The 21,842-nt window shown below is 44.9% G+C and overlaps 1 protein-coding gene across 3 annotated transcripts in view; it reads left to right on the plus strand.

Moving 5' to 3' along the window:
* Positions 1 to 21,842, plus strand: part of LOC126297516 (uncharacterized) — a 323,790-nt gene that overhangs the window by 13,715 nt on the left and 288,233 nt on the right. The gene's annotated exons all lie outside the window — the stretch shown is intronic.

The raw sequence follows: 21,842 nt of genomic DNA on the forward strand, positions 1-21,842 counted from the left end.
CAGTTCATGTGCTACTGTCTTGATCAGTGGAAAGTTCTTTAAGGACAAAAAAAAATCTCGAGTAAACGACGAGATGAATGGATGTCCACATCTCATCACAGAATGTGGTAAGAGGTGTTCCTGCACTGTAATGCAGGATAAGTGACAATCTGTGACAGATTTGTTGACAGAGTAAAATGCTGGTGTGGGCACAATTGTTTCAGAGCATATCATTCAGCACACATTGTTGAACATGAGGCACCACAGCAGATTTAGTGATGCTGTGTGTTCCATGTTGACCATAGGGCATTGTCAGCTAAGAAATGCAGTGGCACCAGATCATCGAGATTGGATGGTGGATCAATGGAATGTGTCACCTGATCAGGTAATCATATTTCGTGTCACAATAGGTTGAAGTTGTATGCAGATGGAAGCAGTATTATACTGTGGAGGATATTCATCCAGGCTAGTGTGTTACTACTAACTGAATGTGTGATGACAGCTATGAACTACGTGAACGTATTGGGGACTGTCTGCATCCCCTCATGCTCAACATCATTTTCAACTGTGATAGCATCGTCTAGCAGCATAACTGGCCATGCCACAAGACCAGAATAGTGCTGTAATAGTTTGTGGGAGATGACAGTGAAATCATGTTGATGTGTTTGGACTTACTTTTCCTGATCCGAACCCGATAGAACATGTGAGACTCTATTGAGCACCACCTCTGAGACAACAAACCATTGGCCCAGAATTTGTGGAAACTATGTGACTTGTGTATATATGTATTTAATGTCACATATAACTCCAGAAAACTGCCAGGACTTTTCAAATAGATGACATGCCGAATAGTGTCTGTATTGCATTCCAGACGTGGACCAACATGCTGTCAAGCAATTGATCATAATGTCTTGCCTCATCATTTATTACCAGAAAGACAGCTTGGAATTTTCCAGAAGGGTAGACATTGATAGGAACAAGCAGAAATGTGAATTTGATCATGGACTTAAACAGATGAGTGAGAAATGTTTTGAGCTCTAAGCTACAGACTTCCAAGAGACAGCAAATAACAACCAAACTGATATTATAGTCATGTTGCTGTTGTCTTCAATCTGAAGACTGGTTTGATGCAGCTCTCTGTGCTATTCTACCCTGTGCAGTGCAAGCCTTTTCATCTTTGAATAACTACTGCAATCCTCATCCTTTTGAATGTGCTTACCATATTCATCTCTTGGTCTTCTCCTATGAGTTTAACCATCTGCTTTTCTCTCCAGTACTAAACTGCTAATCCCTTTGTCTCTGAATGTATTCTATCAATCGGTCTCTCCTTTTGAAGTTGTGCCACAAATTTTGTCTCTCTGCAGTTATATTCAGTACCTCCTCATTAGTTGTGCAAACTACCCATCAAATATTCAACATTCTTCTTTAGCACCACATCTCAAAAGCCTCAACTTTTACCTAGTCAAAACTGTTTGTCGTCTATGTTTCACCTCCATACATGGCTACACTCCACACAAATACCTTCAGAAAAAGACTTCCTATACTCAATGTTAACAATTTTTCTTAGTCAGAAATGCTTTTTTTGTCATTGTCAGTCTACATTTTACATCCTATTTACGTTTGCCATCACCAGTTATTTTGCTGCCCAAATGGCAAAACTCATTCACTAATTTTAGTGTCTCGTTTCCTAATCTAATTCCCTCGGCATCACCAGATATAATTTGACTACACTCAATTATCCTTGTTTTGTTTTTGTTGAAGTTCATCTTATATTCTCCTTTCAATTTGATGTCCATTCTGTTCAACTGCTCTTCCCGATCCTTTGTTGTCTCTGATAGAATAACAATGTCTGTCTCTGATAGAATAACAATTGTCATCAGCAAACTTCAGAAGTTTTTATCTTTTCTCCCTGAACTTGAATTCCTACTCCAATTTTCTTTGATTTCCTTTATTCTTGCTCAATGTAGGTATTGAATAACATTGGGGATAGGCTACAGCCCTGTCTCACTCCCTTCTCAACCACTGCTTTTCTTTCATGGCCCCCTCAGGGGGCTCAGCATTTAGTTACTGGATACGGGCTTGGCGACCTCGGGGTCCCTGAGCTGGGGATTGGGAGGAGCCACCCATTCTCAATACCGTAAGCTCTCAGCGTGCTTCAACAAACACCGTAAGGCGCGACAGTGGAATGTACGGAACAGAGCCCGGGGATCTTGGCTTAACTGTCTGGATCACGAGGATGGTATAAACCTCTATAAAAAAAAACCTCAATCTCAAGGTGGCTGCGCGCCGAGGAGACGCATGGCTGTTGAGGTAGAACAGTTGCTAGCGGCCGACCTCTGGGGAACCTGCCCCCCCCCCCCCCCCCCCCCTCCGTTCCGGTTGTATTAGGATTACCCAGGCAAGCGGGGCTCTGTCTTGGTGGACATTCCTTCTCCTAGCTGCTTGTGGGACCACCATGAAATGAAATATGAACAGTGCGCAAGCACGAGTCTCTAAGAAAGGAAATTTCAATGCTTTACAGTATGACTCCCAATCGTTCCCTTTTCTGTCCACACCAGGGGAGGAACGGTGGTCTAATTTACCTGGTGAGACGTATTCTCCTCGATTTCTGGTTTGCGGCCGAACAGATGAGGACTCATTTCTGACCACAAAGCCTCAGTTTTTTGTGGAAAATTTAGAGAAAAAGTTCGGAGAAGTTGAGGGCCTGTTATTTTTGAGCTGGAGCAGTCCTCATACAGACAGCATCCCCATCACAGTTACGGGCATTGTTTGCTTGTGACAAGCTCGGTGATGTTGCAGTCTCCATTGCACCTGATAAGAGCCTCATTATGGTTCAGGGACTTATTTTTCATCGTGACCTGTTGTTGTAGTCTGACGACGAGCTTCTTGCAAATCTGGAACGCCGCAGTGTCCACTTTATATGACGTGTCTTCATGGGACCTAAATATAGTAGGGTCGCCACCGGTGCCTTCATCTTGGCTTTCGATGGAGACGCCCTACCCGAGAAGGTCAAGGTGATGATATATCGATGTGATGTTAAGCCTTACGTCCCTCATGTGCTGCTTCAAGTGCTGGAGGTTTGTGCATATGTTATAGAGATGTGACGCAAACCCTACCTGTTGGAATTGTGGACGTTCCTCCCACCCCAACGTCCCGTGTTCGCCGCCCCCTGTTTGTGTTGACTGCAGACAGAAACATTCACTTTGACTGCTCGGTTTATCAAACTGAACAGAAGATTATGGAGTATAAGACCTTGGCTCACTTATACAGATGCTAAACGCAAGTACGACCGACTTCACCCTGTGCGCATTTCATCGACGTTTGCTGCAGCAGCTTCGATGTCGCTGTCCCTGGCAACGAGCCCCCAAGCTCAGCTGCTTCTTATGGGCCCTCCAGCCCGGCAGTCTATTCCTGCCCCCAGGTGGTCGGGGGAACACCCTCTTCTGTTGGTCCACTTCAAATTTTTCTACGGAATTTCCTCTCCAATCGCTCCTTTTGGGTTCGAGTTGGTACGTATTGTAGCTCTGCTCATATTCAGCGCTTGGTTCTCATGTTCCCCTCTTTTTGGTGGCGATTAATGGTCTTGAAGCTGCGGTGTGCTCATCGGTCTGTTCCTCTCTATATGCCGATGACTTTTGTCTTTATTACAGTTTCCCAAGCATCAGTGTCGCTGAAAGGCGGCTGCAGGGAGATATCCGTAAGGCACATTTTTGGGCATCCAACCATGGTTTCCAGTTCTCAGCCTCAAAGACTCGAGTGATGCATTTCTGTCGTCGTCGCACGGTCCACCTCCATCCAGAGTTCTACCTTGCCAATGAACTCCTTCGTATTGAAGAGACGCATCGCTTCCTTGGCATGCTGTTTGATGCTCAGCTCATTTGGACACCTCATCTTTGCGAGCTTAAACAATGCTGCTGGCGGCACCTCAACATCCTTTGCTGCCTCAGCCACACCGTTTGGGGGGCTGCACGAACAACCCTCCTACAGCTCTATAAGGCCTTAGTCCAGTCCTGTCTCGACTACGGGAGCATGGTGTATGACTCAGCAGCACCTTCAACGTTGCAGATCCTCGACCCGATTCTCCATTGTGGCATCAGACTGGCGACAGGTGCCTTCTGCACTAGTCCGGTGACTAGTCTCCTAGTAGAAGCTGGAATCCTTCCCCTACGATTCCGCCAACAACAGCTGCTTGCATCATACATCGCCCGCATCCATGCCTCACCCGAGCACCCAAACCGCAGGCTCCTTTTTCCATCTTCTGCACTTCCCTCCCCACGACGGTGGCCTAGGTCGGGTATCCTGATCGCGGTCTGAGTTCGTTCCCTTCTCTCGTCATTTGAGTCCTTTCCCCTTCCTCCATCCTTCTGGCCCTCTTCTTCTACCCCTCCTTGGTCCCTCCTTCGCTTGCGGATTTCCTTTAATCCTCTATTGCTGACTCAGTTTTACGTTTTATCTGTGCAGCTGGGTTTTATCACTCGCTCTAGTGTGGGTGCTCTCGCATGATTTCTCAGGCTACACCCACTCCAGCGACTTTTAATTGTGACATGGATACAAAAATAGTGTCTTTTATGGTAACAAGTTGTGTTGGTAGCTCTATCAATGCTTTCCAGCTGGAGGTTCTTCATTTGTAGTTGAGAGGTTGACCTTTTACCTGATCCATCAACCACTGTAGTCTGTTTTACTCTAGTCAACTATTTCCTCTGCTCCTTTTAAGTGACCTCTATTTTGTGTTACTGCGGTGATCATTTTATCTCTGTATCCCTTGGTGTTCCCTCCCTCTGGGTGCAGAGGTTATGCTTTTACTGTATAGGTCTTTTACATGTATGTCTGTTTGGAACTGGGGACTGATCACCTCGATGTTTGCCCCTCGACTCTTATAACAGCTGTCTGGTTTCTGTACAAGTTGTAAATAGCTTTTCACTCCCCTTCAAAGAATGTATTCCACTGAACTTTTTCAAAAGCTTTCTCTAATTCTACAAATGCTATAAATGCAGGTTTGCCTTTACTTAACATGTCTTGTAAGAGATGCCACTGGGCCAGTATTGCCTCTCGTGTTCCTACATGTCTTTGAAATCCAAACTGATCTTCCCAGAGTTGAGTTCTACGAGTTTTTGAACGCATCTGTAAGTAATTCGAGTCAGTATTTTGCAGCTATGCGTTATTACAGTGATAGTTCATTAATATTCATACCTGTTATCACCTGCTTTCTTTGGAATTGGAATTATTACATTATTCCTGAAGCTTGATAATATTTACCCTGTTTCAAACATCTGGTATACCAGATGGAACAATTTTGTTATGGCTGGCTCTCCTAAGGCTATTAATAGTCCTGACACAGTCATTTATACCAGGATCTTTTTTCGTCTTGCATCTTTCAGTGCTCAGTCACTTTCTTCTCGCAGTAGCATATCTGTCATCAGCTCGAGAACATTGGCCGAGTCATACTGCTAGTTTATATCTGTGGTTATGGTGCGGCTACAGCCATCACATAAAAACTCTCCTAAATGTCCAGCAATTTGTAACCCATATGATATACTCTGGTTATTGTATCCCTTGCACCCTCACATTGACCACGAGACAGAAATTGCTTTGAGATTTCATACTACAGGCTCTCTGCCGACGTCTCTCCATGACACTACTGGTGCTGCTCTCAGCAGATGAATTTCTATCAGATGGGTGTTGTGCTATTCCATATCTCCTCTTCCCTTTCTATAATATTCCGTTAAAGTTCATTTCCATTGTATAGACCCTCTATATACTACTTCCACCTCTCATCTTTCCCTTCTTTGTGTACTATTGATTCTCCATCTGAGCTCTTGATTTTCACACAACTGCTTCTCTGTTCTCCAAACGCCTCTTTAATTTTGCTGTAAGCAGTATGTATCTTTTCTGCGATAAAATATGCTTCTAAATCCTTAAATGTGTCCTCTAGCCATTCTTGCTCAGCTATTTTGCACTTCACGTCAGTCTCATTTTTAGACATTCATATTCCCTTTCACCCTTTCATTTGCTGAATTTTTATATTTTCTCCTTTCATCAATTAGATTTAATGTATATTGTGTTGTTCAATGATTTTTACAAGGCCTTATCTTTTTTCCCCATTTGATCCTCTGCTACCTTCATTGCTTCGTCTCTCGATCCTACCCATTCATTTTCTACTGTGTTCCTTGGCCCCGTTTGAATCATCTGTTGCCTAATGTTCCCTCTAAAACTTTCATCACCTGGTTCTTTCAAATTTTCCAGGTCCCATCTCCTTAATTTCCTACCTTTTTGCAATTTCATTAGTTTTAATCTACAGTTCAGGACCAATAAATTGTGATCAGAGTCCACATCTTCCTCAGAAAACATCTCGCAGTTTAATATATGGTTCTGAAGCCTTTGTCTTGCAAGTACATAATCAGTCTGAAACCTTCCAGTATCTCCACATCTCTTTCACATATACAACTTGCTTTCATGACCCTTAAACCAAGCATTGGTTATGATTAAATTATGCTCTGTGCAAAATTATACCAGGAGACTTCCTCTTTCATTCCTTTCCATCAAGTTCATATTCACCCATTGTTCCTTCTCTTCCTTTTTCCACTATCGGATGTGGGCTTAGTGTGTATCTTGGCTACTATAATCTACTAAAATATGTTCATTATGCTGTTCATGTTAGCTTACCCACATTTCCATTTTCTTATTCATTATTAAACATACTCCTGCATTACCCCTATTTGATTTTGTATTTGTAACTCTGTATTCACATTATAAGTCCTTTCCCGCCTGCTGCCAAACTTCACAAATGCCCACCATGTCTAACTTTAGCCTGTACATTCCCCTTTTTAAATTTTCTAACCTACCTGCTCGATTAAGGGATCCATGCTCTGATGTATGGAATGCAAGTTTGTTTCTCCTGATTACATTCTCCTGAGTCCCCACCAGGAGATCAAAATGGGGGGACTGGACTGTTTTACCCAAGAGGATGCCATCATCATTTAACTACAGTAGACCTGCACGCCCTTGTGAAAAATTACAACTGTGTTTTTCCCTGTGCTTTCAGCCATTTGCAGTACCAGCACTGCAAGGCTGCTTTGGTTGATGTTACAAGGCCGAATGAGTTAATCATCCTGAGTGTTACCCTGGAGTTACTGAAAAAGTTAATGCCCCTCTTCTGGAACCGCTCATTTTTGTGGCCCCTAAACAGATATCCCTCCATTGTGGTGTCACCTGTGGTATAACTATCTGTATCACTGAGGCATGCAAGCCACTCCACCTGCGGCGTGGTTCATGGGGGGGGGGGGGGGGGGGGCTATAATATATCAAGAAGGCTTTGCTAAAAAATATTGCTGACATTTTACAAAGAGTTTAATTGGGATCATTTTGTTCAAATGTGGTGGACATATAAGAGTTATCACCAAAGCGGAAATCACAGTCTAAGCAAATAGGTACCAAGTAATGTAATAAGACAACGTATATTTACTTTGGTGTGAGGGTGTCATTTGGAGAATATTGAGAGAATTGCAATCGTCACTTTCGCTTCAGAAGAAATGTTTGGCAAACCAACAGTGAAAACTTTATAGAAACCACAGAATCTATGAGGAGGACTATATGTGAAACTTGAAGTAATTCTCCAAGATGTCCCAGAAAATCACAGTGTATGGTTCAGAATCTTCCATCCAGTATCTTGTGAACTAACCAGTTGCTGAAACAATATACAAGAGACAGGTTTATGCACGCAGATCCTACTGCATCATCATTTGACATTAACACAAACTCACAAATGGATGATCTTGAAATAAGAATCTCATTTTTAAGAAATACTAGCAAGTACCTACTCAAAGTATACAAGACATAAGGCTACTGTGCAGCATTTATTACATTTTGTGTGTTTTACACTGCTTAAGAAGGCCCTATTCTTCTCATTTTTATTGTGTATCTCCTACTTACTGATTCTTGCCTCATGACTGGAAACAGTGTGCTCCCTGCTGCTGTTGGATAAGCAGCTTCCAGCAGCAAGTCATATACTCTTAGCTCACTTATTTGTTACATAGTTTAATTCTTAACTTCTTTGCATGTTTTTGGGTACTTAGCATTGTTTAATTCATAAATTTCAGGCGTATTATAGTATTTGAGAGTTTTAGCATCGCGTTTTAGTACCTCAATAGTGTAAAATTGCATAGTCTCCTCCTGCCGCCGAGCAGTGTGTCAGCAGTGCACAGGTAGCAGCATTACTGCATTTACTGACAATCTTGTATTTTAATAACTGTTTAAATTTTGTGTCAAATTGTTTGTGCTCTCTGTAGATTAGTTCAGACATTCTTTGCACAACTGTTTTTAGCATGGATAGGGACTGCAACTGCTGTGTTCGGATGCGTGCTGAATTGGCATCCCTTCGCTCCCAGCTTCAGGCAGTGTTGGCTTCAGTCACACAGCTTGAGGCTGTTGCCAATGGGAAACACTGTGGGGGTCCGGATGGGGGTTTGTCAGGGACGGCCAGCTCATCCCATGCATCCCCCAATCGGACTACGGCTGTGGCTGCTCGGGATACTGCCCACACTGAGGCTGACCCCTCACCCGTGGTAGAGTGGGAGGTCGTCTTGAGGTGTGGCAGTGGGTGAAAGACATTCCGGAGGGCTGAACGGAAGGCCTCTCCAGTTTGTCTGATGAACCGATTTCAGGCTCTGTCTCCGGCTCATACTGATCTTCGGCTGGACATGGCTGCTTGTCCTGTTCCAGAGGTTTCCCCTTAGTCTGCAAGATCCGGGCGGTCACAGAGGGTGGGCTTGCTGGTAGTTGGGAGCCCAAACATCAGGCATGTAATGGGGTCCCCTCAGGGATATGGCAGCAAGAGAGGGGAAGAAAACCAATGTGCACTTCGCGTGCATACCGGGGGTGAGTCATTCCAGATGTGGAAAGGGTCCTTCCAGATGCCATGAAGGGTACAGGTCACACCCATCTGCAGGTGGTCGATCATGTTGGCACCAATGATGTGTGTCACTATGGATCGGAGGAAATCCTCTCTGGCTTTCGGCAGCTATCTAATTTGGTGAAGACTGCCAGTCTCGCTAGTGGTATGAAAGCAGAGCTCACCAACTGCAGCATTGTCGACAGGACTGACTGCGGGCCTTCGGTACAGAGCTGAGTGGAGGGTCTGAATCAGAAGCTGAGACAGTTCTGCGACTGTGTGGGCTGCAGATTCCTCGACTTGCGCCATAGGATAGTGGGGTTTCAGGTTCCACCGGATAGGTCAGGAGTCCACTACACGCAGCAGACGCTTACACGGGTAGCAGGGGTTGTGTGGCGTGGACTGGGCGGTTTTTTAGGTTAGATGGCCTTGGGCAAGTACAGAAAGGGCGACAGCCTCTAAGGGTGCAGGGCAAAGTCAGGACATGCGGGGACCAAGCAGCAATCGGTATTGTAATTGTAAACTGTCGAAGCTGCATTGCTAAAGTACCGGAACTTAAAGCGCTGATAGAAAGCACCAAAGCTGAAATCGTTATAGGTACGGGAAGCTGGCTGAAGCCAGAGATAAATTCTGCTGAAATATTTACAAAGGCACAGACGGTGTTTAGAAAGGATAGATTGCATGCAACCGTGTTTGTCACTGTTAGTAGTAGTTTATCCTGTAGTGAAGTAGAAGTGGATAGTTCCTGTGAATTAATATGGGTGGAGGTTACACTCAACAACCGAGCTAGGTTAATAATTAGCTCCTTTTACCGATCTCCCGACTCGGCAGCATTAGTGGCAGAACAACTGAGAGAAAATCTGGAATACATTTCACATAAATTTTCTCGACATGTTATTGTCTTAGGTGGAGATTTCAATTTACCAGATATAGACTGGGACACTCAGATTTTTAGGACGAGTGGTAGGGACAGAGCATCGAGTGACATTATACTGAGTGCAGTATCCGAAAATTACCTCGAGCAATTAAACAGAGAACCGATTCGTGGAGATAACATCTTGGACCTACTGATAACATACAGACCCGAACGTTTCGACTATGTAAGCGCAGAACAGGGAATCAGTGATGATAAGGCCATTGCAGCATCCCTGAATATGGAAGTAAATAGGAATATAAAAAAGGGAGGAAGGTTTATCTGTTTAGCAAGAGTAATAGAAGGCAGATTTCAGACTACCTATCAGAGCAAAATGAAAATTTCTGTTCCGACACTGACAATGTTGAGTGTTTATGGAAAAAGTTCAAGACAATCGTAAAATGCGTTTTAGACAGGTACGTGCTGAGTAAAACTGTGAGGGACGAGAAAAAACCACCGTGGTTCAACAATAAAGTTATGAAACTATTGCGAAAGCCAAAACCTATCAGACAAACAGAAGCTAAACGATGTCAAAATTAGCGTAAGGAGGGCTATGCGTGAAGCGTTCAGTGAATTCGAAAGTAAAATTCTATGTACCGACTTGACAGAAAATCCTAGGAAGTTCTGGTCTTACGTTAACTCAGTAAGTGGCTCAAAACATCATATCCAGACACTCCGGGATGATGATGGCATTGAAATAGAGGATGATACGCGTAAATCTGAAATACTAAACACCTTTTTCCAAAGCTGTTTCACAAAGGAAGACCGCACTGCAGTTCCTTCTCTAAATCCTCGCACAAACGAAAAAATGGCTGACATCGAAGTGTCCAAGGAATAGAAAATCAACTGGAATCACTCAACAGAGGAAAGTCCACTGGACCTGAAGGGATACCAATTCGATTCTACACAAAGTACGCAAAAGACCTTGGCCCCACTTCTAACAGCCATGTACCGCAAGTCTCTGGAGGAACGGAAGGTTCCAAATGATTGGAAAAGAGCACAGGTAGTCCCAGTCTTCATGAAGGATCGTCGATCAGATGCGCAAAACTATAGACCTATATCTCTGATGTCGATCTGTTGTAGAATTTTAGAACATGTTTTTTGCTCGAGTATCATGTTGTTTCTGGAAACCCAGAATCTACTCTGGAGGAATCAACATGGATTCTGGAAACAGCAATCATGTGAGACACAACTCGCTTTATTTGTTCATGAGACCCAGAAAATATTAGATACAGGCTCCCAGGTAGATGCTATTTTTCTAGACTTCCGGAAGGCGTTCGATACAGTTCCGCACTGTCGTCTGATAAACAAAGTAAGAGCCTATGGCATATCAGACCAGCTGTGTGCCTGTATTGAAGAGTTTTTAGCAAACTGAACACAGTATGTTGTTCTCAATGGAGAGACGTCTACAGATGTTAAAGTAACCTCTGGTGTGCAACAGGGGAGTGTTATGGGACAACTGCTTTTCACAATATATATAAATGACCTAGTAGATAGTGTCGGAAGTTCTATGCAGTTTTTCTCAGATGATGCTGTACTATACAGAGAAGTTGGAGCATTAGAAAATTGCAGCAAAATGCAGGGAGATCTGCAGTGGATAGGCACTTGGTGCAGGGAATGGCAACTGACCCTTAACATAGACAAATATAATGTATTGCGAATACATAGAAAGAAGGATTGTTTATTGTATGATTTTATGGTAGCGGAACAAACACTGGTAGCAGTTAGTTCTGTAAAATATCTGGGAGTATGCGTGCGGAATGATTTGAAGTGGAATGATTACATAAAATTAATTGTTGGTAAGGCGGGTACCAGATTGAGATTCATTGGGAGAGTCCTTAGAAAATGTAGTCCATCAACAAAGGAGGTGGCTTACACAACACTCGTTCGACCTATACTTAGTATTGCTCATCAGTGTAGGATCCGTACCAGATCGGGTTGACAGAGCAGATAGAGAAGATACAAAGAAGAGCTGCGCGTTTCATCACACGGTTACACAGGGTTATTTGGTAAGCTTGATAGCGCTATGTAGATGTTTAGCAAACTCAAGTGGCAGACTCTTCAAGAGAGGCGCTCTGCATCGCGGTGTAGCTTGCTGTCCAGGTTTCGAGAGGGTGCATTTCTGGATGATGTATCGAATATATTGCTTCCCCCTACTTATACCTCCCGAGGAGATCACGAATGTAAAATTAGAGAGATTCGAGCGTGCACGGAGGCTTTCCGGCAGTCGTTCTTCCCACGAACCGTATGCGACTGAAACAGAAAAGGGAGGTAATGACAGTGGCACGTAAAGTGCCCTCCGCCACACACCGTTGGGTGGCTTGCGGAGTATAAATGTAGATGTAGATGTAGATGTAAAGAGCAAAGGTGACACAGCTCTGTGGAGGCATTTAAAAAGACAGCTTAAGAAAATTGCATGCCAGTATATCTAGATAGCATAGAATTTCAAGCAAAATATTCAAGGCCCATTCCTGTGATATACCCATTGTATTCAGTCCAGTATGTTGTATGTCGTTCTAAAGATATTATTTCCATGCAACCTGAAGTCCCCCCTGCGGGTCGGGGTTAGAATAGGCCATAGTTATTCCTGCCTGTCGTAAGAGGTGGCTAAAAGCAGTCTCTCTCTTTTTGGCTGTGTAAGTTCAGGTCCCATTTTATGGTTTCACCTGCCATTTTCCAAATTCTACAGAAGTGCGGGCCAAATGGGGAAGATGCCTTACGTGGTGCATGAGTTATCCATAGTGCCCTTAGATTTGATTTCCTGAATGTCTTGTCATGGCTTTGCATCTCGTCCTGCAGTTCAACTATTTGGCCGAGGACACTTGCGGGGGTATGTCATCTTCTTCCATTGTCTCCTGTCACCTTTTGCCCCCATGACGGTATTGGATTTCTCTGCGCCCAATATCCATCATGGTAGCTAGTCCGTTGTGGTGGGGCCGTCATGTATGCATTTGGTGGTAGCTCCCTGACAACATAGGGATCACACTGCTTAAGCCTGAACTGTAAACTTCCCACATATGCCAAGGAATAGATGCCGGTCTTCCTGGGCATCAGGACTCTCGGCAACGGCCATTGTGCCAGGTGGCCTTGCTCTGGGTGGGTGGCGCCTGTGGGGAGAGCCTCTGATCAGAGTGGGTGGCATCAGGGTGGATGACCCACAATGAAGCGGGCTAAGTCATCTCTTGCTGTTAACCGTAAGGCACAAGCAGTCTCTAAGAAGGGCAAGATTGAGTACAATGCTGACAGATATGACCCTAAATCATTTCCCTCCCTCACTACACCATGGAAGGGACATAGGGCTACAGAAAGAAGAGAACCATATTTGCTACAAAGCCTCAATTTTTTGTTGAACGTCTTGAGGATAAGTTTGGGAAAGTGACAGCGTTGCCCAAGATGAGAAGCAGTGCAGTCTTGATTCAGGCAACATCCGCAGCCCAATCCCAAGCGTTACTCACTTGCGACTGGGTGGGTGATATTCCTGTTCCTGTTGCTCCCCACAAAAGCATCAACATGGTCCAGGGGATTATTTTCAATCGCAACCTCCTCTTGCAGTCTGGCAACGAGCTTCGCTCCAATCTAGTATGGCAGGGTGTTCATTTCATCCGGTGTGTTTAAAGGGGAACCAAAGACAACAGGGTTGCTACTGGTGCCTTCAATGTGGCCTTTGAGGGTGATTCATTGCTGGGAAAGGTCAAGGTGGTGGTTTACTGCTGTAATGTTAAACCATACGTCCCTCCCCCTATGTGGTGCTTTAAGTGCTGAAAATTCGGGCACATGTCTTCACGCTGTACTTCCAGCACCACATGTTGAGGCTGCAGGCATCCACTGTATCCAGGTACTCCACGTGCACCTCTTCCTTGTGGAGGAGAGCAGCACTCCGTCTGCTTGCCAGACTGCACAGTACTCCAAAAGGAGTGGAAAATCATGGAGCACAAGCTCATGGACCAGTTGACTTACCAAGAAGCTAAACATAAATTTGAATGACTACACCCCATTTGGTTGACATCCACATATGCAGCAGCTACAGTACCATCGCTGTCACAAGTACCAGTCACATCACACTCTGTGCCACAGACAGTGGACTTTTCGGGCCTCCAGAATACATCCGCCCCCTTGGTTATAGGGGGAAAATGTCCTTCTGTTGCTTCCAAAGTACCTACCCCCCCCCCCCCCCCCCCCCCCCGCCAAATGCCAAATTTTGGGGACATCGGTCCACTCCCCCCCAGCCCGACAAGCGATAGCTTCCTCTGGCTCCTCTCATGTGGAAGGGGTCCCTTGGGTCCATCTCTGTCAAGGTCTTCACTAATGCCCCAGGGGCCACTCGCCAGTGGCTAATGGTCCTCTGTGCCTGAAGCTACTTCAGAGAAGTCCTCCCAGCATGCCCTTAAAGAGAAGTCTTTTAAGAAAAAGGTCCCTCCATTGGCCTCAACACCACCACTCCCTACCAATTCTGCACCTGAGGATGAGGTGGAGATCTTAGCGTCCCCTGAGGACTTGGATCTCACTGAGCCTCATCCACAAAAGGAATGGATAAATGGATACAAATACTCAGTCGGTGGCAGCAGGTGACCCTGACGCATAACCTGCCTCCATGCGAGCTTCATGCCTTTCCAGCCTCATGATAATGTCATCCTCTAGTGGAATTGCTGCGGTTTTTTCCACCATCTGGCTGAGCTACAGCAACTGTTAAGCTTTACACCTGCTTTCTGCATTACCCTTTAGAAAACCTGGTTCCCGGCAATGCGGACCCTTGCCCTTTGCCAGTATACGGGATATTACAAGAACCGTAGCGACTATTATAGTGTGTCAGGTGGAGATTGTGTATGTCCTGTACTCGGTATGCAGTGAACCTGTGCCCCTTCAAACCCCTCATGACGCTGTGGCTCTCAGGATAAGGATGACGCATTGGCTGCACTGATTCATCAACTCCCTAAACCTTTCCTACTTTTGGGAGATTTTAATGTCCATAACCCCTGGTGGGGTGGTTCCCTGCTTACTGGCCGAGGTAGAGATGTCGGAACTTTACTGTCTCAACTCGACCTCTGCCTCTTTAAGTACTGGGGACCCCACACATTTCATTGTGGCTCATTGCATGTACTGGGCCATTGATTTATCCCCCTGCAGCCCAGGACTTCTCCCATCTGTCCACTGGAGAACCCATGATGACTTGTGTGGTAGTGACGACTTTCCCATCTTCCTGTCACACCCCCAGTGCCATTCCCCCAGACGTCTAACAAGATGGGCTTTAAACAAGACAGACTGGGAAGCTTTCACCTCTGCTGCCACCGTTGAATCTCCCCACAGGGTACCATTGATGTGGTAGTTGCGTGGGCACTAGATTGATCGTTGCTGTGCCGGAAAATGAGATCCTTTGTTTTTTAGGGTGTAAGTCAGTACCTTGGTGGTTTCCGGAAATTGTTGAGGTCATTAAAGAGCATCAGCGAGCTCTACAGCGACATAAGTGGCACCCTTCCTTAGAGCACGTAATAGCTTTTAAACGGCTCCTTGCCCGCATTTGCCAGCTTATAAACAGACGGAAACAGGAATGTTGAGAGAGGTACGTCTCAATCATTGGTCATTGTGTGCCATTTATCACCTTCCCATGTCCGGACGAAGATCAGAATTGTATGTGGGTACCAAACCCTTACAGGTGTCACTGGCATTAACATCCGTGGTGTGTTATCTACCGACGCAAACACAATTGCCGAGCACTTTGCTCAAGCCTCCATGTCAGAGAATTATCCCCCACCATTTCACACCCTCATACGGTGGATGGAAAGGAAAACCCTCTTGTTCACTGAACATCACTATGAACCCTTTAATGCTCCGTGTACAGAGTGGGAGCTTCTCACCGTATTTTCACATTACCCCGACACAGCTCCTGAACCAGATCGGGTCCACAGTCAGATGATTAAACATCCCTTGTCTGATTACAATCTACATCTCATCATCATCTTCAACCGGATCTGGTGAGATGGCATCTTTCCATTGCAATGGTGAGAGAGCACCATCATTCCAGTGTTCAAACTCGGCAAGTACCCACTTGATGTTCATAGCTATTGGACCGTCGGCTTCACCAACGTTCTTTGTAAGCTGTTGGAATGTGTGATAGGGCAGCGGTTGTGTTGGGTCCCACAGTCACATGGCCAACTAGCTCCGTGCTAGGGCGGTTTCCGCCGGGGTCACTCTACCACTGATAATCCAGTTTCCCTCGCGTCGGCCATCCGCACAGCCTTTTCCAGATGCCAAAACCTGGTTGCCATCCTTTTTTGATTTATGAAAAGCTTAAGACACGACCTGACAACAACATATCCTTGTCACATTATATGAGTGGGGTCTCCAGTCTGCTCTAGATTTTTATCCAAAATTTCCCATTGCTCTGTATTTTCCATTTCCAAGTTGGTGCCTCCCATAGTCCCCCCCCCCCCCCCCCCCCCCCTCCATCCAGGAGAATGGGGTCCCGCAGGGCTCTGTATTGTGTATATATCTATTTTTAGTGACCATTAACGTTCTAGAAGCAGCTGTTGCCTTCTCTGTATGCAGACGATTTTTGCATTTCATACTGCTCCTGCAGTACAATTGTTGCCGAGTGGTGCCTACAGGGAGCTTCCAGTTTTCATTTGGAAGTCATGTATCGTGCACTCCTAATGGCGTCGTACCATTCATCTGGAACCAGAACTTTATCTCGCTGACGATCCACTCACTCTAGTGGAGACATATCGATTGTTAGGACTGGTTTTGCTCATCTTCGTCAGCTGAAGCGGAAGTGCTGGCAGCACCTCAATGCCCTTTGCTGCCTGAGCAACACCAAATGTGGTGCAGAACGCTCTACGCTGCTGCAGCTCTACAGAACCCTTGTTCAATCCCACCTTGGGTATGGGAGTGTGGTTTATGGTTCAGCGGCGCCCTCAGTGTTGCATTTACTCAACCCAGTGCACCACTGTGACGTTCATCTGGCAACGGGAGCTTTTAGGAAGAGTCCGGTCACCAGCCTCCTGGTGGAGGCCGGAGTCCCTCCATTGAAATTTAGGTGTGCACAACTGCTCACCAGTTACATTACACACATTCGTGGTTCTCCTGAGCATCTGAATTACTGTCTCCTTTTCCCACCCATGGCAATTCATTTTCCACATCGGAGGCCCAGTTGTACTGGGATCATGAAGAGGTTTACACAGACGGCTCGATGGCTGATGGTCACGTTGGCTTCGCGTATGTTCGTGGAGGACATATTGAACAGCACTCCTTGCCAGAAGGCTGCAGTGTTTTCACTGCAGAGATGGCGACCATTTCTCGTGCTCCTGTTGGGTGCGTTCCCTCATGCCCCGGCGAGTTGTTTCTTCTCTGTACTGTCTCCTTCGGCAGCCTACAAGCTGTTAATCAGTGCTACCCCCCACCATCCTTTGGTAGTGACCATTCAGGAGTCCATTTATGCCCTGGGACGGTCCAGTCGTTCTGTGGTGTTTGTGTGGACCCCAGGCCACGTTGGAATCGCAGGAAATGAACTTGCCGACAAGCTGGCCAAACGAGCTACATGGAAACCGCTTCTGGAGATCAGCATCCCCGTAACTGACCTGTGATCATTATTACGCTTCAAGGTTTTTCAGATTTGGGAGACAGAATGCCATAGTCTCAGTACACACAACAAACTGCTTGCTATTAAGGAGACTACGAATGTGTGGAAGTCCTCCATGTAGGCCTCGTGCAGGGACTCTGGGGTTTTCTGCCAGCTCTGCATTGGCCATATGTGGCTAACACATGGTTACCTCCTCCATTGCGAGGACCCACCTCAGTGTCACTGTGGCTTACATATGTCTGTCATTGACATCTTGCTGGACTGCCCAGTTTTAGCCCCTCTGCTGAGGACTTTTAACCTTCCCAGCACCCTGCCTTCAGTGTTGGGCGACAATGCCTCAACAGCAGATTTAGTTTTACGTTTTATTTGGGGGTGGGGGTGGGGTGGGAGGGGGGTTATTGTACCAACTAAGGGTGGGCATTTAACCTTTTCCCTACATGTATTCATCTCGCCTAGTCTTTTTGGGATGGCCTTTTTAATGTTTTGCAGTGTGGTTGGCTCATCCCCTTTTATTATTTGTGATCTGCCAGCCCAGACCATCTGCTCTATGGTTTTAATATATTTTTGTACTTTTCCTTGTGGTGTTTGTTTCCCCGTTTTTTGTTCATTCCATTCGTTTTCTTTTTAGGTGTGGTTCCCCATTCCTTTTTCCCCTTTTACTCTATCAAATGTACTTTGGGTGTTATAGTACATGGAGCCTTGCTTGCATCAGGAAACAGGGACTGATGAACCAGTAGTATCGTCCCTTTATACCCCAAACCAACCAACTAAACAACCAGAAGTATGCTAGTTTTAGATTATAGATCAGGTTTACTGTTAAAATTTTCCTCTGTAATTTTGGAAAATTTAAAATGTTGGTCTGGAGGAGGATGTTTGCATAAATAAACTGTGTGTCAGTCAAACGTTAGACTGGAAGGACCTTTATTCTAAATTTGCCTTGAAATATTTGATGACAAAAAATAATAATAATAATAAAAAAAATCGCAAACTGGATTTTTCTACGATCTGTTTGAGGCATTGAACAGTACAATTGTCTTCATTATTTTAGAAAAACCAAATTTGTTTTGATGGTGGTATGTTTCTTATTTAACTAATGAGAAACCTATTGTGTGGCGTGTGATGAGGGCCTCCCGTCGGGTAGACCGCTCGCCTGGTGCAAGTCTTTAGATTTAACTCCGCTTCGGCGACTTGTGCGTCGGTGGGGATGAAATGATGATGATGATGATGATGATGATGATGATGATGATGATGATGATGATTAGGACAACACAACACCCAGCCCCTGAGCGGAGAAAATCTCCGACCCAGCCGGGAATCGAACCCAGGCCCTTAGGATTGACAGTCCGTTGCACTGACCACTCAGCGACTGTGGACGGACGAGAAACCTATTGCTGTTAGGCAACTTGGTCAGTTTGAATAAGGAGTAATCTTCCAACTGAGGAAACTCATTACTGCATGCCAGTGTCTGATACTGGACACACCTTTCAGCTGTTGGTATTGAAGCTACTATTTACTTTTGTATCTGAGTGACTACCTGTGGTTTATCTTTTTTATTTGCCATACAAACTGCGCAACACAATATACCAATGAGAACTCTACGTGTGGTTTTCATTAGTATTATTATGGGGTTCCTACAAGTGGGCTAGCATACAAAATTGAAATTCTGTGTATTATTGAGGGGCAGTTATCCATATACACACACACACACAGTATACATTACACAGATTAGTGTAATATAGATAATATGTGACTAGCCCATCTAACTGGTGTAAGCAATTAAGCATACCAACAACAGTCTCATAAAATGTTAACATACGAACCATGTCATTGTGGAATATCATGAATATGATCAATAGTATGTGCAAGTAAGTGTGTGTGTATACTTGTGGAGCTTTAGTCGTTCTTTTATACGTTGCAGTATTGGTTAAAAATAATAATATACACTAATGGAAAAAAAATCACAGCACCAAAAAGTAATTAATGTAAATTAATGAAATTTTGTGAATACATTTATCTAGATAACATATTTAAGTGATAAACATCCCAAGATCTTTGGTTAATGTAAGCGTGGGATAAGTCATTGCACATTTGAAATGCTAGTACATTATTAACCAGTGTAACCTCCAGAATGATGAATTTGGGCATACAAACATGCTTGCATCGTGTTGTACAGATGCTGGATGTCAGTGGGATGGAGTTCCATGCCTGCTGCACTTGGTCAGGCCATACAGGGACAGTTAATGCTGTTTGTGGATGATGCTAGAGTTGTTGTCCGATGATATCCCATATTTGCTCCATTGGAGACAGATTTGGTGATCAAGCAGGCAACATGTCGACACACTGTAGAGCATGTCAGGTTACAACTGCAGTACATCGACAAGTGTTATCCTGTTGGAAAACACTCTAGAGTGCAGCTCATGAATGACAGTGCACTAGATCAAGTAACCAGACTGATGTACAAAATTGCAGTTGGGGATAACTACGAGTGTGCTCCTGCTGTCGTACGAAATTGGACCTTCCAGGTGTAGGTCCAGTGTGTTAAGCATGCAGACAAGTTGGTTACAGGCCCTCAAGTGGCCTCCTCCTAACCAACACATGGCCATCACTGGCACCAAGGCAGAACCAGCTTTCAACAGAAAACGCAAAAGACCTCCACTCTGCCCTCGAATGAGATCTTGCTTGACACCACAGAAGTTGAAAATGGCAGTGGCTTGGGGCAGTGATTTGCATGTTACAGGGCATATGGCTCAGAGCTGTCCTCAAAATAACAGATTTATAACAGTTCGTTGTGTCACTGTGGTGCCAACTTCTGCTCAAATTGCTGCTGCAGATGCAGTATGATGTGCCAGAACCCATGCCAAACATGATGGTCGTTTCTCTTGGTAGCGTTACATGGCCCGGCCTTCTTGCAACCGTACATTCCAGTGACCACTGCTGCCAGCTGTCATGTACGGTGGCTACATTCCTACCAAGTCTTTCTGCAGTATCGCAAAAGGAACATTCGGCTTCTCATAGCCCTATTACGCGACCTCGTTCAAACTTGGCGAGATGCTGAGAACAGCACCTTCATCATCATAAAGGTATTCTTGACAGACGTCAGCTAGCCCCATCCAATCTCAAAGGTAACTAATACTTATGACCATTACAGCATGTATTCAAAGTAAAATCATCCTCATAATGGTGCTACTAGTGCCACTCTTATCTGACTGGCATGAAATTTGAGTAGACATATTTCAGAAGCAGAAGCATGCCTGTATTTCCAATTGGTTATTTGTTCTCATGACATGATAAATAAAATAAATGATTTAATGCATATAAAAACTGAGAAGAATGGGCACTTCTGTAGTTACCAGTAACAGTTTTAGAAGGGTTACAGTGTTTAAGACACTAAGTGTTAAGTCAGATGGGAAAGATGTTTTGTGCATTAGTATGTATTATTGTTCTAATTCGGAACACAATAAAAAATGCATTTGTGAGAAACCGACAACTATTTATTATGTCATGTTGTGATAAAGTAAACATATGTAGAACAATACAGTTTAGTGACGAGTGCAGGCTAGTGAAAAGTTAAGACTGGAAGCTGGAGCCAGTGCACAACAATATATAGAGCAAATTGATGAAGAACAGAAATATTCTGTTTATTGCAGCTCACCAGATGATATTTGATGGAAACCAGCAGTTGACAACTCAGCCATGCATACATTTGAGAGCTGAGCTGCAAGACAGCTGCTGTGGTGTCAAGATGCAGCTCTTTCATGTTGCACAAAACAAGAGGGGCCAGAAGAAAGTACTGCATGGTGCCGTTGTTGTAGTTGCTGATGGAGTTGTCCATTGTGAATGAGGTTCCTGGTGTGAACTGCAGCAACTTCTTCTTCGCCTAGCAGAGAGCGGAAAACTGTGTTCGAGGATGGATCCACACAGTGAAGAGTGCACTGACGAATGTCTTTGTTGTGTGCAAAGGAAATGATCACATACCTGAGTATGGAGCTTGCAGGATTGCGGCACTAAGATAATGATGATGTGGGCAGCACTTGAAGGGTGGACAAGTGTTGACAGACAACAAACTACACATGACAGCAAGGGAGAGTGAAGTGGGTCCTCAAAAGATGGCTAAACTACACAACGAAGGAAGGAAGGCTGGATCCTTGAAAGGGGGCCAACTAACAACAAGGAGAACAAGTGAGAAAGAAGCCATGAGAGAAAAAAAGGGCATTACCATTGTCTGTGTCCTGTACCTGAAATGGGACAAAAAATAGGCAGAATCGTCAGTCAGAAGCTTGCCAAACCTGAAATGGGACAAAGTGGAAGCAGAGACGTGTCAGAGGCTTGCCAACCTGCATCATAGTCATTGGAAGGCAGAACACTGCGACTAGTGATGAGTACAGGCTGCAGGCTGGAGCCAGTGCATGGCAATATGAAGAGAATTTGCCCACTGGGGGCCGCTGGCTCTCTGCTATAGGCAATTGAGGTGCTGGATCACAATCGATGAC

Source organism: Schistocerca gregaria, chromosome X (assembly GCF_023897955.1).
Source record: "Schistocerca gregaria isolate iqSchGreg1 chromosome X, iqSchGreg1.2, whole genome shotgun sequence".
NCBI lineage: Eukaryota > Metazoa > Arthropoda > Insecta > Orthoptera > Acrididae > Schistocerca > Schistocerca gregaria.